The sequence below is a fragment of the Toxorhynchites rutilus genome, chromosome 1 (genome assembly GCF_029784135.1).
Source record: "Toxorhynchites rutilus septentrionalis strain SRP chromosome 1, ASM2978413v1, whole genome shotgun sequence".
Classification (NCBI taxonomy): Eukaryota; Metazoa; Arthropoda; class Insecta; order Diptera; family Culicidae; genus Toxorhynchites; species Toxorhynchites rutilus.
In genome coordinates this window covers 27,220,303-27,239,125 of record NC_073744.1, presented here as the reverse complement: position 1 = coordinate 27,239,125, position 18,823 = coordinate 27,220,303, and positions in this window count along the sequence as shown.

Here is an 18,823-nt window from a genome sequence, read left to right as displayed (position 1 = left end):
CTGTTGTGAGAAGAAAAGATGCCCAATATGTGGCTAACTAGTGTTGCCAGTATATAATATCAACATCACTGTTATACTGTCAACTGCGAGGGATAGGACGTTGTGTCTTTCACGCACCTCACAAATTGTACAGCTCTTCCGGATTATCGGGAAGTTTATTTATCCTATTGATGTACCGTAGTTGCACAGCGTATGCAATTTCATACGTTCAAAAGTAAACATATATTTTTTGCGGTTTCATAATTTTCTTCGGTTTTTTTGCTAGATATATTTTTTTACACTCGTCTAGTAATGTTGTTTCACAGATTTGAGCAATTTAGAATCCTCTAAGAGGTAAAACTTTGATAAATTTATGTTTACTTTTGCGACTCCATTAAACTCGAACTTTAGCAAGCTTCAATACATAACAAAACAACAAAAATGACATATAAAATGACACTGACACAAAAAAACACTCTTAAATTGTCTTGTGGTATCGTTTAAAATGCGATTAACACTTTAGTTTCATCAAAAACAGTTTTTCAAAAACGGGCATTTTTGCGTATTAAATTTCATACGCTGGGCACTAATAGGTTAACGTCAATTTCGTTCAAAAGAGTTGTTTGTTTATTTACTATGCTTAAATATGATAATTTCAGCTGTCCAGTTTATATATGGCCATTTCAAAATTCATAAGTATTATTAATGAAAAATTGAAAACGATCAGCTGATTTACAGGTCAATAATTTGTAATCTTGCCATTTCGGCTAATAACCTGGAAAATTCGTGTTGGCATACTTGGCATTACCAAATGCTGCTGAACGGATTTCTCGATATTTTCCCATGATTCCGAAATTGCGCCCGTGAGCTCTTCAATCGTGGTGTAAGCATTTTAGCTTCTGCTGCACTTTATGGTCGCATCGCTGGGTGGCCGGAACTAAGCTTTCGTTTTACGCTTTCGCCTTTCTCCAACAGGGAGAGGATGTTGTAAATACCGGATCGGCTATATCAGGATTGTACGATGACTGACGAGAAGAAAAAAAATTATTTTGTTCGATCGAAGCAGACGATTTCAAACGAAGCGAGAGAAAGCACCAATGCCAACCTATGTAGTTGTTTACTTCTCTCGATTATATACGATTCGAGCGATCAATTTTTCGTATAAAGCTGTAAGGGTGCTCATACACTGTTTAACCGAAGCCAAATATTTGACTATTTTTGACAGATAAAATTTGATCAAACCATGTACTGACGTATGTAAAATATTTCAATCAGATTTTTTTGTATTTTTGATGTTTGGCAGTGTTTGCAACTGTTGATAATTAGAGAGTGGCAAACAAAGTGGCAAGTGGCAAATAAAACTGCCAAAGGGATGCCAGATCTTTTTTATTGTAATTTTATTCAATCTTATTCAAATAAGTGAAAATCTGTGTAATATGTATTTTCTATCTAAATTGTTCAGCTGAGTTTGTCATTATTTCTATTTTATCAACCCCAAAGATATTAATCAATGAATTTTAGGCCTGAGACACATTAAAAAAAAAAGAGCAACACGGATCAATCTGTGTACCTGGCATTCATGTCCGAATGTAAACATTAGTGAATATTTCGCAATATGGAGGAAGGTAGGTTTGTTACTTTCTATTTAAGAATATTTTGTTATTTAAGATTAATTTATATTTTAGATTATTACGGTTAGCCATTTCTGGATGCCCAAATGGAGTAAGAAAATGGATTTGTTAAACCGATGTCCGAAGCCTGAATTGGACTGTTAACACAAAGAAAATCAATGTCCATCTTTTCACTAATCGTGTCATTTATTTTGCTGTTGAATTTTCAGAACAACCACACGACTTTCCTTCGGCCTCTGCTAGGTCTGAATTCATTGTCTTCAACCACCAAATCTAGCGAATATAATGCGATGAAATTTTATTCGAAACAAATTCTCAACGGTCAATTGGTGGACAACATTTTAAATGCTCTAAATATAAATGACCCTCTTAAAAGCATAGTATTATGTTTGCTTCCGATTGTGAGAACATTTTTGAAAGAAAAATGTGGTTTTTTAGCAGCGTTCATTTCCCTCGATGCCTGATTCAGTGCAAGAGGTCAAGGATTTGACCACTGTAATACAGTGGAATTGCAGAAGCATCATCCCTAAACTAGATCAATTTAAATTTTTAGTTCATAGTTCTAACTGTGATGTATTTTCCCTCTGTGAAACATGGCTTTCTTCAGCCGACGAGCTGAATTTCCACGATTTCAACATTATTCGCCTCGATCGAAATGACTCGTTTGGTGGCGTACTATTGGGGATCAAAAAATGTCACTCCTTCTATAGAGTCACTCTCCCATCGATGATAGGCATTGAAGTTGTCGCTTGCCAGACACAAATCAATGGCAAAGACTTCTGCATTGCCTCGATATATATTCCTCCAAGAACCATGGTCGGCCGCCATCAGTTTTTTGATATCATCGCGGCATTGCCGGAGCCGCGGCTAATCTTAGGTGACCTCAACTCCCATGGAACAGCATGGGGGTCACACTATGATGACAGCCGTGCCACGTTGATTTATGATCTGTGCGACAACTTCAACATGACAGTTTTAAATACAGGGGAAGCAACTAGGATAGCCAACCCTCCTGCACGGGCAAGTATGCTAGACATATCACTTTGCTCTTCTTCATTATCCCTGGATTGCACGTGGAAGGTAATCCAAGATCCCCACGGTAGTGATCACCTGCCAATAATTTTATCGATCGCCAATGAATCAGGTTCTCGTGAGTCAGTCGATATTGCGTATGACCTCACGAAAAATATTGACTGGAGAAAATTTGCAGAAATAATATCTGAAGCACTTGTTTCAATGCATGAACTTCCTCCACTCGAAGAGTATAACTTTATATCGAGTTTGATTTACGAAAGCGCACTTCAAGCTCAGAAGAAACGTGTTCCTGCTACCACTTTCCGGCGTCGTCCTCCATCACTTTGGTGGGACAAGGAGTGCTCAAAGGTCTACCTTGAAAAATCATTCGCTTTCAAAAAATTCAGGAAAACTGGATTAGTGGAATGGTTTCGAAAGTACCAAGCTCTAGAAGCCAAACTAAAAGGTCTGATTAAAGCAAAAAAGCGTGGATATTGGCGGAAGTTCGTCAATGGTTTGTCAAGGGAGACAGCTATGAGCACTCTTTGGAATACGGCTAGGAGAATGCGTGGCCAGAACCATACAAATGAAAGTGAGGAATACTCTGACCGTTGGATCTTCAAATTTGCAAGAAAGGTTTGTCCCGATTCCGTTCCTGCACAAAACGTCGTACGCGACATTCCGCTCCAAGGCGATTATGAGAATTTTTCGATGGTACAATTCTCAATTGCACTTCTCTCATGTAACAATTCAGCTCCGGGGTCGGACAAGATTAAATTCAACTTATTGAAGAATCTTCCCGACTTGGCAAAACATCGTTTGCTGAACTTGTTCAACAAGTTTCTGGAGCTGAATATTGTCCCGCATGACTGGAGACATGTGAGAGTGATAGCCATACGAAAACCCAACAAGCCGGCTTGCGATCATAACTCGTATAGGCCGATTGCAATGTTATCCTGTATTCGCAAATTGTTAGAGAAAATGATTCTACTTCGTTTGGACAAGTGGGTTGAAACGAACAATTTGCTGTCAAATACGCAGTTTGGCTTCCGCCGAGGTAAAGGGACGAATGATTGTCTCGCGCTACTATCTTCTGAAATCCAAATCGCATTTGCTCGCAAAGAACAAATGGCTTCCGTTTTTCTCGATATCAAAGGGGCATTTGATTCAGTTTCCATGGAAATTCTCTCAGAGAAACTTCATAATCGTGGACTTTCACCAATTCTGAATAATTTCCTGTACAATTTACTCTCAGAAAAGCACATGTTTTTCAATCATGGCAGCTTGAAATCTTCTCGTTACAGTTTTATGGGCCTCCCACAAGGCTCCTGCCTAAGCCCCCTCTTGTACAGTTTTTACGTCAATGATATAGATGATTGTCTAACTAGAGATTGCACATTGAGACAACTTGCAGACGATGGAGTTATTTCCATCACGGGTACTAATCCCGCCGTTCTGCAAAATTCCTTGCAAGATACCCTGAACAACCTGTTCACGTGGGCTCTCAAGCTGGGTATCGAATTCTCTACGGAGAAAACTGAAATGGTCGTTTTTTCTAGGAAGCACGAACCCGTTCAATTCCAGCTTCACCTATCCGGCAAAACGATCCAACACTCTATGTTTTTCAAATACCTGGGTGTATATTTTGATTCTAAATGTACCTGGGGGAGACACATTGCGTATTTGAAACAGAAATGCCAGCAAAGAATCAATTTTCTCCAAACAATAACCGGAACATGGTGGGGTGCCCATCCAGGAGACCTCATTCAGTTGTACAAAACAACGATATTATCAGTGTTAGAATATGGCAGTTTTTGCTTCCGATCAGCTGCCAGGATTCATATTCTCAAGCTGGAGAGAATACAATATCGTTGCTTGCGTATAGCCATGGGGTGTTTGCATTCGACACATACGAGTCTCGAAGTTTTGGCAGGAGTACCCCCGCTTACTCTTCGGTTCACAGAATTATCCTACAGATTTCTCATCCGTTGCAAGATCATGAATCCATTGGTGATTGATATCTTCGAAAATCTACTCCAACTGACTCCTCAGTCAAGTTTTATGTCTCTATACCATGAGTACCTTACCCATGAAGTGCACCCTTCACCGGGCATCTCCAACCAAGTTTGCTTCCCATACTTTTGCAATTCCTCTGTCAATTTTGATCTGTCCACGCGACAAAAGATCCATGGAATCCCAGATCATCTACGCTCCGATTACATTCCGGAGATATTTTCGGCAGAATATGGGAAAGTTAGATCTGATAAAATGTTCTTTACTGACGGTTCATGCATAAACGGGTCCACTGGCTTCGGCATCTTCAATGAAAATTCCAGTGCCTCTTTCAAACTCAAAGATCCTTGTTCCGTGTATGTCGCTGAACTGGGTGCGATATATTACGCATTAGGGATCATTGAAACATTGCCCATCGACCACTATTTTATTTTTTCAGACAGTCTCAGCTCAATAGAGGCAATCCGCTCAATGAAAGTTGATAAACGCTCATCTTATTTCCTAACAAGAATAAGACATCTATTGAGTGTTTTGGTCGAAAAATTATTCAAGATTACCTTAGCATGGGTTCCCTCTCATTGCTCGATTCCGGGGAATGAGAAAGCGGACTCGCTAGCTAAGGTGGGCGCTTCAGAAGGCACACTTTTTGAAAGGCAAATTACTTATAACGAATTTTTTCACATTCCTTTTCAGGACACACTCGTTAGTTGGCAGCGCATGTGGAGTGAAGATGAGTTCGGTCGTTGGTTACACACGATTATCCCTAAGGTTTCGACGAAAGCTTGGTTTAAGGGATTGAATGTCGGTCGTGATTTCATTCGCGTGATATCTCGGCTTATGTCCAATCACTACAACCTAAACGCGCATCTCTATCGAATTGGGCTCGCAGCAAACAATCTTTGTGATTGTGGCGATGGCTACCACGACATCGAGCATATTGTCTGGTCGTGTATCCGGTTCCATGCTGCTCGCTCTCAGCTCTCTAGAGCACTGAGAGCAAAAGGCAGACAATCGGATATCCCCGTCCGGGATATCTTAGGTAGCCGTGATCCTGATCTTCTGCTTCATCTATACCTGTTCCTCAGGAACGCCGATGTCAACGTTTAATGATTTTTCCTTCGTTGTGTCCCTGTTTCGTATCCCTCCTATTCGATCTATAAACTTTTACTTTGTCGCGGCAATACATACACACACTCTTTACAGATACACGGGCCAATGGTTGTGCAGTCCACTGATGATTCAACAAAAGCCAAAGGTTGTACCGCTCATGACAACTCTACACGAGCTGATGATTGCGCCGGCTAGTGACCATTCTATCCTGGATTCCTCGAGAAGACGCACCACGCTAGATATCGGGTACAGACTAGGGGGGCGTTGCTGATTAATGGTCAGCTGCATCCCAATAGGAAGTATCCCGTGTCGGGCACAGGTACAGATCATTGAAGACAGCAACATCACAATTACGAAAACACTTGTAATACTAACCTCGAGCCAACCGCGAGTAATCGGTTACATATTACTAACATAGTTATAAGGCAAACATTGTCGAAATATTGAACTCCCGGCCCCGTCAGGTTGACGCCATATGAGCCTTAATAAAAATATATATTTTGGATAAAAAAAAAAAAAAAATTCTCAACCTGCTAATCATCGGCACCACTAGCGGGATGATTAATCCGTCGGAGTTTGGGCATGCTATCATGTTGTGAAATGAGTTTGTTCCACATACTGAGCTTTCGGCCGGAGGATGCGACGATAAAAGATGTTAAAATGAGTAACAATTTTCTGCAGATGTTCGTCATGGTTAAAGAAGATGGCTTGCTTGAGTTAATCATATTTGAAAATGATGCCCTAAAGCGGTTTTATATTTCGCTGCTCAATCTAGCGCGATCAAATATGCTCAACTTCTGGGCATATATTGGAGATGCAATTGAATGTATCACAGAGGCTTGGCAGACGTTCCAAAATGTTCAAAAAACCTTCATTTCCACTAGAATTATTTCAAAATTCCAACAAACATTTCGATTCATACTCCCTTTCATACGCCTTTTTTCAACTTACTACAAAGTACAATGAATGAATGTTATCTGACGTCGGAATCTTTATTCTAACGAGAAATCATGCGACTATGCTTCTCAGATACGTTAATGCCGTTGGATACCTAAGATTCTTTCTTACAAACATTCGAGTTTTTATAGTAAGTAAACTACCAATGAACTACAATCCTATACGATCGAGAATATATTCTGTTTTATTAACTGCAAATGTCAGACATTTTACAAAATATATTTATGTTATAATCCTCCGATAAACTAATAAAACAGGCACGAGCATTTTAAAACTCTCTGTCAGTACTTAGGAAACACTTTCTAAAAAGGGCTTTAATTTAATCACAAAAACCTTCGGAAAAGAAAGAAAGGCACCAGCACTTTCTTAAATCTTCGCGGCGGCCTCTTCCTTTGCAGATTTTTCGTTGTATTCCTTGTACCAGTCAAAGTTCATATTCTGGACGGGTTCGCCCCGCTCCTGGGCATGTTTACCCAAAAAGATCATCACAATGCAGCCGACTGATGTTTCAACCATCATATAGTTAGCGATTTTGATGCGCACCTGATTGCGACAGCGTTCCATGACATCTTGGCTGCAGACAAAAAAAAATTTTATAAAATTTACAAAAGCTCAAGATGACTGTTAAGTTGCGCTGACCCACTTACTCATCCAGATACTGCGGTTTCAAGACTGTTTTTGTTTTTTTTATCTATTTTCTTCAGTTATCATAGCTGCAGTGGCCAGAGCTACTGCTATAGCGCCATATGATACAGAGTTGAAGACATTTTTATTTATAAATATTTTCTACTTTGAAAAATGACAGCGGACGCACAATAAATAATATCCGACTTGACAAACAGTGTACTATGTAATAACCGTGTTTGTCATTTATTCCAAATAGCTGTATTTCGCCAAATAGTTTTATGTCAAATTTTGGATAAAAAAAATACGTGTAATTATGATTGTAAATTTTTTTTGTCAAACATTAAATTTGTACAAGTTTAGAGGCAAAAGGTTTTGAAATTGTGGGCTTCGCCGATGATCTAGTCATAATGATACGAGGCAAGTTCGACGACGTGATATCGAGTAGAATGCAGATGGCCTTAAACCTAACACAAAATTGGTGTACCACAGAAGGTCTGAGCATAAATCCCTCGAAAACAACAATTGTTCCATTCACCAAAAAGAAAAAACAGCATCTGCAGTCTTTATATCTTGGGGGAGTGGAAATAAAATGCAGCGCTTCAGTGAAATATCTAGGTGTTATCCTAGATGCTAAACTCAACTGGAATGCACACTTAGATGCAATAATCAGTAAAGCCGGGTTCAGACGGTGCGAGTAAGCATACGAGTCGGTCTAGTCAGTTACTGCAGTGCAGCTACTCACACCGTGTGAACACATCATGCCAGTTATTGTCATGTGTGATCCGGCGTGCGAGCTACTTCAAAGTTTTTTGAATTTACTCGCACTTGCATGCTTCACAACGTCAAGCCGGGTTCAGACGGTGCGAGTAAGCATACGAGTCGATCTAGTCAGTTACTGCAGTGCAGCTACTCACACCGTGTGAACACATCATGCCAGTTAGTGTCATGTGTGATTCGGCGTGCGAGCTACTTCAAAGTTTTTTGAATTTACTCGCACTCGCATCCCTCAAAACGTCAAAAAACAGAATTTAGCGTTCGAATCAGGGATGCCAAATGTAAACAAATGTCTCTATTTTTAAGATATTTGAAAATATGCGAAGATATTTATAGACTTGAAAAATATTGGAAAAACAAATAAAACCCTAATAGTTTCTAAACGGAATCGTTGTTATTTTGTTTGGCACACTGGCGGGGCACGTTTTCTTATTGAGACAGTTTTATTGGGAATCTAAATATAAAATCATCATCGGGCACAATTTTCATTCAAAATTCACTCACAACTTGCAAAAAAAAGTATTGTTCTAAGAAACAGAATACATATTCGATTTGAAAAAAAGTATATTTTCATTCATTATTTTAGTTTTTGAGACGTATTTATTCCTCCGGCGAATCTACTATCATTTTCATTTCACAAATTGGTACACGAAGCTGCTGTCAACGCGAAGTAAATCAAATTTTGAAAAATCTTTTAGACTGCCATTTGTAGCACCACATACTTTCGGAATTAATTAAGCTATGGATGCTTTCGAGGTTCTAAAAAATAGCGACAATAATCTGATATATATTCCATATTCCAGAAGAAAGGCACATCATTTCTAGTTTCACTCATGAGTGTATATTGGCGTTGTATTTGTGGAGCAATTAAATCCAACAGTTTTTTCACTTTTTCAGGTGTTATTTCCAACACTGCTCTGTACTCTCGGGGATCATCATCGTGGAGTTACTCCAGTATTGTATTTGTTACTCCTTTTCTTTGCATCCAATTCCTGGCCCGAATCCTTTTTTCTTTCTGCTTTTTTCGGATAGTACCCTCAGTTCAAAGAAATTCAGCACAAAGTATTTGTAAACACGGCCAGCGTGTGTCTCGCGATAAAATTTAAAATTGTGTAATGATAAATTCAACTGAAAACCTAAGCCGAAAACAGCCAATAAATAAGTTGATTTCGGATCAATCATCTGTCAAATTCGGACCTGATTGCTGTTTCTGACTATTTGATGGACATTTGAAAAATCGTCTGGCATCTCTGGTAAACCCGTACTTAGTATCTAGTTTCTTGTCAGCAGCTCACATTGTGTGAACGGACAAGGCGAGTCAACCATTTGTCAAGCGAGTTCACCGGGTCAGTAGCTGCTCGTTGTGAAGTCAGCTACTAGCAACGTATAAATGGGCCTTCAAAAACAGAATTTAGCGTTCGAATCAGTGATGCCAAATGTAATGAAATGTCTCTATTTTTAAGATATTTGAAAATATGTGAAGATATTTATAGACTTGAAAATTATTGGAAAAACAAATAAAACCCTCATAGTTTCTAAACGAAATAATTGTTATTTCGTTTTGCACGCTGGCGGGGCACGCTTTCTTTTTGAGATAGTTTTCTTGAGAATCTCTAATATAGAATCATTATCAGATCACAACTTACAAAAAAAAGTATTGTTCTAAGAAACAGAATACATATTCGATTTAAAAAAGTACATTTTCATTCATTATTAAAATTTTTGAAGCGTATTTCATGCACCTGCAAATCGACTATCATTTTCATTTCACAAAATAAATAAAATTAAAAAAAAAATCTTTTAGACTACCATTTATAACATCACATCCTTTCGGAATTATCTGAGCTATGGATGTTTTCGAGATTCTAAAAAATATCGACAACAATCCCAACGATATTCCAAAACAAAGGCACATCAATGTCATTTCTAATTTAACTCTTGCAGGTACAGCATCCCTCATGACTGTATCTTGGCGTTGTATTCGTGGAGCAATTAAATCCAACAGTTTTTTCACTTGTTCAGGTGTTATTATCAACACTGCTCTGTAATCTCGGGGATCCTCATCGTAGAGTTCCTTCAATATTGTATTTGTTGCTCCTTTTCTTTGCATCTAATTCCTGGCCCGAATCCTTTTCTCTTTCTGCTTTTTCGGATAGTACCTTCAGTTCAAAGAAATTCAGCACAAAGTATGTATTTTTAAACACGATCAGCGTTTGTTTTGCTATAAAATTGTGTGATGATACATTCAACTGAAAACCTAAGATGAAAACTGCCAATAAAGAAGTCGATTTTGGACCAATCATTTGACAAATTCGGACCTGATTGCTGTTTCTGACTATTTGATGGACATTTGAAAAGTCGCCTGGCATCCCTGGTAAACCCGTGCCGTAGTATCTAGTTTCTCGCCAGCAGCTCACACTGTGTGAACGGACAAGGCGAGTCAACCAATTGTCAAGCGAGTCCACCGGGTCAGTAGCTGCTCATTGTCAAGTCAGCTACTAGCAACGTATAAATGGGCCTTAAGGCCAATACAGCCCTATGGGCATGTTCTAAAATGATAGGAAGAACATGGGGTCTTAAACCAAAAATGGTAATGTGGGTCTACACTGCCATTGTGCGGCCTAGAATAACCTATGCCTCATTAGTCTGGTGGCCAAAGACCAAGGAGACTGTAGCTACAAAAAAGCTGAACAAACTCCGACGACTAGCATGCATTGCAATTACTGGAGCAATGCGAAGCACACCCTCGAAGGCACTGGAGGCTATCCTTCACTTGCTACCTCTGAACCAACATGTTCAGCTAGAGGCTAAGAAAAGCGCTCTAAAGCTTAAACAATGGAAAAAAATACTAGACGGAGACAAAATTGGTCACTTGAGCATCCTGAATCTCTTACCCGTAGGACCATCCTCAGAGATGAACAGTGATTGGATGGAACCTAGGACTAACTACGACATTCCATACAGTGTAATCGAGCCTTCTCGTTCAATATGGAATGAAGGCGGTCCCAGTGTTCGTAACGGTTCAATCATGTTCTACACTGATGGGTCAAAAATGGGAATCAGAACAGGTGCTGGAGTGTATGGTCCCAGAACAAAAATCTCTGTAGCTATGGGAAACTGGCCAACAGTTTTTCAAGCAGAAATAGCTGCGATAATAGAATGCTCAAATGTCTGCCTTAAAAGAAAATATAGACATGCTAACATCTGCATATTCTCAGACAGTCAAGCGGCACTTAAAGCTCTAAATGCTTTTAAATGCTCCTCAAAAATTGTCTGGGAATGCATTCTCCTCTTACGGCAACTAAGTCGGATAAGTTCGGTACTGGATTCCTGGCCATTGTGGAATAGAGGGAAACGAGCGAGCAGATGAACTTGCCAGGAACGGCTCAAGCTCACCTTTCACTGGTCCAGAACCTTTCTGTAGAATATCTGACTGTGTGTTGAAAGGTGAGCTGAAGAACTGGGAAGACCGGGAAGTATTAGCCAACTGGTTGGCGGTACAACTTAACCAGTCAAAAAAAAATTATCACGCCGAGTATTAAAATTACTCAACAATTGCTGAGTCTTAATAAGAAAGACTTAGGCACAATCACAGGCCTTATAACAGGACACTGTCCGAGTAAATACCATCTCAAAAACATAGGTTTAGTGCAAGATGATATTTGTCGTTTTTGTTATACCGAAAGTGAAACCTCGGAACATTTGCTCTGTAATTGTGGAGCTCTAACTAGACGCAGACTGCAATACCTTGATAAGGCTATTTTGGAGCCCAAGGAAATTTGGTCTGCGTCGCCGATCAGGATTATAAAATTTATCAAACAGAGTATTCCTGATTGGCACCTATCTCGCTATAGCTTTCAGTCTACTTCTTCATCAATAAGTAGTAGGTAAGCTTGAAGCGGAGTACAAAAAAAATGGGATATACCACAATAGTTCAGAATAATGGACGCAGTGGTTCACATCCAACAGGGGAAAAAAAAAATTTGTACTAAATTTTGACCAAATTTTTTCTGTCAAAAAGTGTCAAATATTTGACCTCCGATCAAACAGTGTACGGCCACCTTAAGCAAGGTAACCGCCGCCTTAGGGGTAGTGGGGGCAAAGTAGTCACCTGCTTGTTTGGTAGTATAACTATGGACTATATATGCCGTATTAATATTCCCCATATGTTTGAAGAATTGAATGACTTTTGATTCACCCTGCACTTCAGTAGAGCTGTCGCATGTCAAAATACAAATAAAAACAGAAATTACTTTCTCGGTAGACATTCGGCCGTAGTTTTGTGCGAATGGTATCTAAGGAATTTCTCATGAAACTTAGTTTATTCAATCTGATATGTTGGACAAATCATCAATTTGGACGACTGTTAACATATTCTAGGAGAGGTGAACAGATATTTTGTTCAATCTCAGCGATTAATTAGCATATAAAATATTTTCATGTTTGGGGGCAAAGTGGTCATAGAGGAGTAACAACTTACAATGTTCTGTTTACTAAAGCTGATATATATCATCATATTCTGCTCTTGAAGAAGATCCTTTTGTTCAAAGCCGCAAAAGGGTCTTGTTCAAAGCCACAAAAGGACCCTGGATAAATATGCCACTCCAACTAAACCAAGCCTCATTATGCGGAACGTTATGTGTTTCCTACTACGTTTTTGCATGCAAGAGAAAATTTAAATTGATACTCTAGGTGAATAGGCCAAGCTTATTTCATACATGTACCTACTATAACAAATATGATTTGAACAAATTTGGACGAAAAAAACCATAAATCTATCCCATTTAGCTTGATATGTGCGGTGACCACTTTGCCCCCACTAGGTGATCACTTTACCTCCAAGCAAAAAAAAAAGTTCGATTTTTCACCTTCTTTTCTAATGATGAAAAGTGTACTATTTTGAATTTTTATAGTAAAAGCCGTTTACTATCTTGAAGGACAATGAGTTGAACTATAATGTTCTTCAAGAAACGGGAATTAAATCGGTATGTGGGCGCTGGAAATGGCCCTATTCCTTAGGGGGACCACTATGCCCCCACTTCCCCTGTATGACTTCTTTCGTCATGGCTGTTGCACATGAACTGCTAGATCTGTCAATTTTGTTTGTATACTAACGGATTGCTTCGATTGGCGATGCATAGATGGGTTCACCATCTGGTGGCAAAATAATCACTCGGTTTTTTTCATTCCTAAACATTATCGTGATTCCAAAAATTCATCCCTACTGTCAGCTTTACGATAGTTAGTCTGAACTGTAGACATGTCAGTTAAAGAATAATATTGGAATATTTTCTGGGTCCTTCTTTGCCTTTTGTATCAATTTCGATCAGTCATTTGCAACAAAGGGTTTTGAATAAGGGTATATTCCAAAAACTTTGTTGCTTTGACCGTGTGTGGAAGTGGGCGTGTCCACAGATTTTAGACTAAGATTTTAGGCTAAGAACTTATCGGAAAAACACTCTTATGTCTAAATGGCTACTGTGTAATAGATAAAAATGTGTATCGATAAGATAGGAATACTCTTACGCCAAAAATGGCTACTATGTAACATACAACACTAGCTGACCCGGCAAACTTCGTTCCGCCCAAAGTTTGTTTTTTGTTATTAATACCTTCAAACATTCACGTTTTTTACTAAGCGCAAGTTCATGGATCCAATCGCAAGACTATTCATTGATTGATCTTCTAATCGACCCCGTTAAATTTACCTTTTACTTTAAAATTCCTGGTACTTCTACCAAAACTCATCATTATAATATCAGATTATTTCCAGACACAATTCTCGTTCAAGATTTTTCAACCACTTGAAAATAACATGTTTCTCCGTTACATGGAATAAATGTTTGATACAGAAAACATGGTCTTCTCCCCTTAGACGGACAGACAGACAGAAATCCATTTTTATATATATAGACAGATAGAAAGATAGAAAGATTAGATAAAAATGTACACGACTAAATTCGGCTCTGTTACAGCTGAGCTTATAAAAATACAGATGGAAAAAAAATCCGCATGCATTTTGTGGCAAATTGTAGAAAAATATATATTTTTTTTTGAAAAAGCTGGCAGCGGTTAATCAGTTTTCAAAAACTTATGCGGGTATACTTAGGAATGCTCCTAATTTTGATTTTTTCAAAACAAACAAATATTCATATAAAAACATGACTTATTATATTAAAATTATCCCGAAATAGAGCTTGTGTCCAGATTTTAATTGAATTGAGCTTTACATGTTCAACACAAATTGAACGAAAATCCGCTTGTGTATATCCTACATCAATCTTAACGTCGTTCCACGAAGAACCAAGTGAAATAATAAAACCCCCACAACCCAAATCGCTCGCGATCGATGACCGCGCTTTTTCTGCACTTTTCTTTCCCTTTCGCCGAAAAAAAAATCACTCAAACCATGCGGTTTTTATTTACCACTTGCTCATTCGTCTTTCGTTTTTCGCGTTTCTCGCGCTGTGTTGAATTGCAGCCCGGTTCCTGGGTATGCTGAACCTAAACAAGCAACAACAACAACAAAAAACGCAATGGTTTCTAACCTCCCGAGCCCGGTCCATCTCTCGCTCGTTCTCAGGATTTCCTCACCCTCAGCTTTTTTTTCCCGGTGGGTACCACGAGCCGTGCCAGGGAGTACCTCCACGACGATGTAATGATGATACGAAGAGTTAGAAACGGAAGAAAAAGGTGCATCGATGCGTGCGTTGATTCGGAACGACTTTCGGGACCACTGGCGCAAGGATGCGGAACCCGAGGGTATGTGGTGGTTTACACAAAAGATACACAACACAGGGTTCGTGATCCTTGCCTCGGTCTTGGGTTCAGGCACCCCTGGAGTATCTCTGACGCTGTCCCGCTCTCACCCCCTGGACGTGTTGCGAAGAAACGAGTTTGAGGCGTTTAAGTTCTGTGTGTGTACTCTCTCGGGATGTTTCGGGGTCCTCCTGATTGCGCGAAATCTCTGAAGTCAACGGGAATTAACTGCGCGGTGGTAATGAAACTTTTTGGAGGGTCGCGTCAGGTTACGATTTTTTATTCATGTTGTCTTCTATCGTGTGATTCGGGTTCTGACCCTGGGCGCATGGCCTAGCTGCAATTTGTTGCTAAACATGTGAGTCCCGAAAAGGGAAGTGGAACTGTTCACCATCAATTATGCCAAATTTTCTTCCTCTCTCTGTCTCTCGTTGCGAAAGGGGGAAATCGACATCGCGGGGTCACGTTTTTGTGTGTATATTTTTCCTGTTCCGTTTCGTGGTCGCGTTGGTTTTTGGTTATTTTGGCTTTGAGGTAGCAATTATTTACCCCCTCGGGCATCCCGGTTTCGACGCCCGGTTCGTTCGGAGCATGATTATTTCAAGAATAAGAAGTTTTGTTTGTTTCGTACAAAGAATGCATGCAGAGTTTTTTTTGCAATCGTTTGAGGTTTCTTACATCACCACCGCGTGGGGGTAATTATTGTTGCACTCCGGATCGGTGTGGTTGCAAAAATCTCGACTGACATTCGGCCATTCAATGGTGGTAGTGCTCTTATACCATCGCTTGCTGGTAAAAGTGATTGCACTGATGCTAACTGAATTCAATCAACTGGTCGCCATTGTTGCTGTAGTTGTGATGCTGCTGTCGCTGCTGCTTTTGCACACATGCTGCGAAAGTGTAAGAATATGATCGTTTTAATTGTGCCGGTTACAAGGGGGACCTCGGAGGAAATCTCTCAGAAACTGCACACGAGATGTACAACCATCCGAGAAGGTGTGGAGCGCGGAGATCTGTCGGGGTTGCAGTCGCTGCGGGAGGAGATTCTGAGGAAGGGCTCTGATGCACTATTCATGAATCGCCATTACCTCAACGAGTGGTTGTGGGAACGTAGGGACGGTATCTAGGAAACTCTTCCGATCCACATCGATCATGTCGGCTGGGTCTTGCTCTGTCGCATGGATCGATGAACCGACGCCACATTTTTGGCTGCAATTTTACAAATTTTCACGCATTGCTGCTATATGACGTTTCTGTTTGTGTTATGAATGATTCTTCCGAGTGTGCAAACGAACGATTTGAAATTCCCATGGAGCAGTATGCATCGCACTTGCATATCTGTGACCATGTCTTTGTGACAACGTGAGTGTGAGCGAGCATTTGCCACAAAACGGGACATAATTATAGCGCTCACGCAGCAATGGATTATTGGATTATTCATGGGACGCAGTTTGGTGGACTAGGGTGGTCGTTGGTTGTCGTAGACAATAAATAAATACCACCATTCTTCAGGATTTTGTTTGCTTCCTATGGGAGTGTTTTTGACGTAGGATTTCGTCTTTCAGTATTTTTTTTGTCAGTGTATTTTTCTTTCATTTTTCCAGTTACAATTACAATTTCCAGCAATTACAAAATAATTATTTTAAACTTCGTTTTTCAGCTCGAATTCTAATGAAGCTACATCAATAGCATTGTTACTGTGCATGATAAAGATGACGTATTTAAGAAACCTTTTCATAATCAGAATTTTTGTTGTTGTTGTAATCAGTAGGAGTGCTGAATGTGTGCTCCCGTGGCCGAGTGGTTAGCGTCATAACTAACATGCCGGGTGTTCGGGTTCGATTCCCGTTTCGGTCGGGGGAATTTTTCGTCAAAGAAATTTCCTCCGATTTGCACTGTGATCACGCGTATTCTAGAGCTTGCCACTCAGAATGCATTGCAAGGCGTGTTATTTGGCATAGAAATCTCAACTAAGTACTAATAAAAATGACGCAAGTAATACTACGTTGAGACGGCGAAGTTCCTCTAGGAACGTTAGTGCCATTGAAGAAGAAGAAGAAGAAGAAGAAGAAGAAGAAGAAGAAGAAGAAGAAGGAGTGCTGAATCCAGAACACACGTTTTCATGAAATAATTTTAACGCGTTGAGCCCTGCTTCGGTCCCTAGAGGCCGTAGGAATGGCAGGAATGCGCTGACTGACAATTACAAAACAAGAATGTTTCGGACAAAACATTAAGACCATTGCTCAATGCAAAAAAAAAGTGACAAACCTTTGAGAAAAAATAATCTAATCCAGTGCTTCAATCTATTTATAATAATTTATTTGCATTTATAACAACTGTAGTTGGAAAAACAGTCATTCATTATACAATGCGCTTTAAGCATACTTAACAACTAAAATGTCGCGAAAAAAAATTTCGGACCAGTTCCTCGTTCCGACTGTTTCGAGAGTTGTTCCGACCGATTTTTGAACAAAATTGATTGTTTCGCCAAGTGTGGACTGTTTAAAAGCTGACTGGAACCAAAAACAAAATAGTTGAAGTTCTGTCCGTTTATACTGCTGAAAAGCACAATATCACTTCTAGGTGGATTAATTCGATTTTTTCATCATTTAACGGACATTTTTGATGAGTTCAGACCTTGGTTGAATGAAATTATTCCTCTCGCGATCGATAAACCCTTTACGCTTCATATATTACAAACCTGTCCATATTCCCCCCCACTATATGTCCATATTACCCGCATCGAAAAAAAACTTACTTTTCGGTCTGTTTTAATTTCCGTAAAAACATTGAAAAACGATTTTTTGTAAAATATTTCGCCAATTAGGTAGAAAAATAGTATGTTGAATTGCAAGAAACTGCATCAATGTTTTGAGAAACATGAGTTTCCAAAGATATAATTGAAGTTCTTCTTAACATGTCCGTTTTACCCCCATCCACCCTATGTAAGGTTTTAGTTCTCTAGTTCTAGCTACAGTAAACGAAAAATTGGTCGCATAATTGCTCGGAAACACAGCAGATGGTCATCCGCAAAATCTTCAAGGCAGACAGCACCAACGCGAAATTGCAGAGGACTTGGGACGATCCAAAATCTCCGTGTTTAATGCCCTCCTATGCTGGTGGAGCAGATGCTAGGCGGTGCAAGCCCCCGGAAAGTCCCGATGCTAACGCTGAAGCGTCTAAAGGCGCGGCTGAAGTTCGTGAAATACAACTTCGATTGGATCGGCCCGGAGAAGGAAAAGCAGTGGCGAAATATACTATAGTCGGATGAGACGAATATATACCTCATCGTTTCGAACGGAGAAACTTGGGTCCATCGCCCAATAGTCTGCACCAACATGCCACAGTATTCTACGAAGACATTTAAGCATGGGGGAGGGAACATTATGGTGTGGGGGTGCTTCTCCTGATACGGGGTTGACCCCCTGTAGTGGGTGGATAAGCAATGGATTGTTGGATTATTTATGAGACGCAGTTTGGTGGACTATGGCGGTTGTTGGTTGTCGTAGACAATTAATAAATACTACCATTTTGTAGGATTCGCATTAGCGTTTTGCTCTGAAATATAATTATAAAATGGTTTTAAGCAAATTATTTCAAGAAATGCGCTCAAGAAATGCTCAAATGACCCGACAGAGGCTTCGGGAGGGAGTCTCGAAGCGTCGGATTGCGGCAGACCTCGGTATTTCTGAATCAGCTCTGAGGAAGAGGCTCATATCAGTGAGTGATTTATGATTTGAATCTTCTTTTATTGACATTTCTACTTCTGCAGGGATGTGCCAGCGAGCACCAAGGGCGGTTCAGATAAGTATTTACGAGTGATCAGTCTGAGGATCTGGCGGACCACTTCAGAGCACCAGACAAAGCTTTCTATGGTATGACTCTCAAAGATTTACGTCGTCTGGCCTTTGATTTTGCGGAAGCCAACAACCTCCAGCACGAACTCAACCATGTTACAA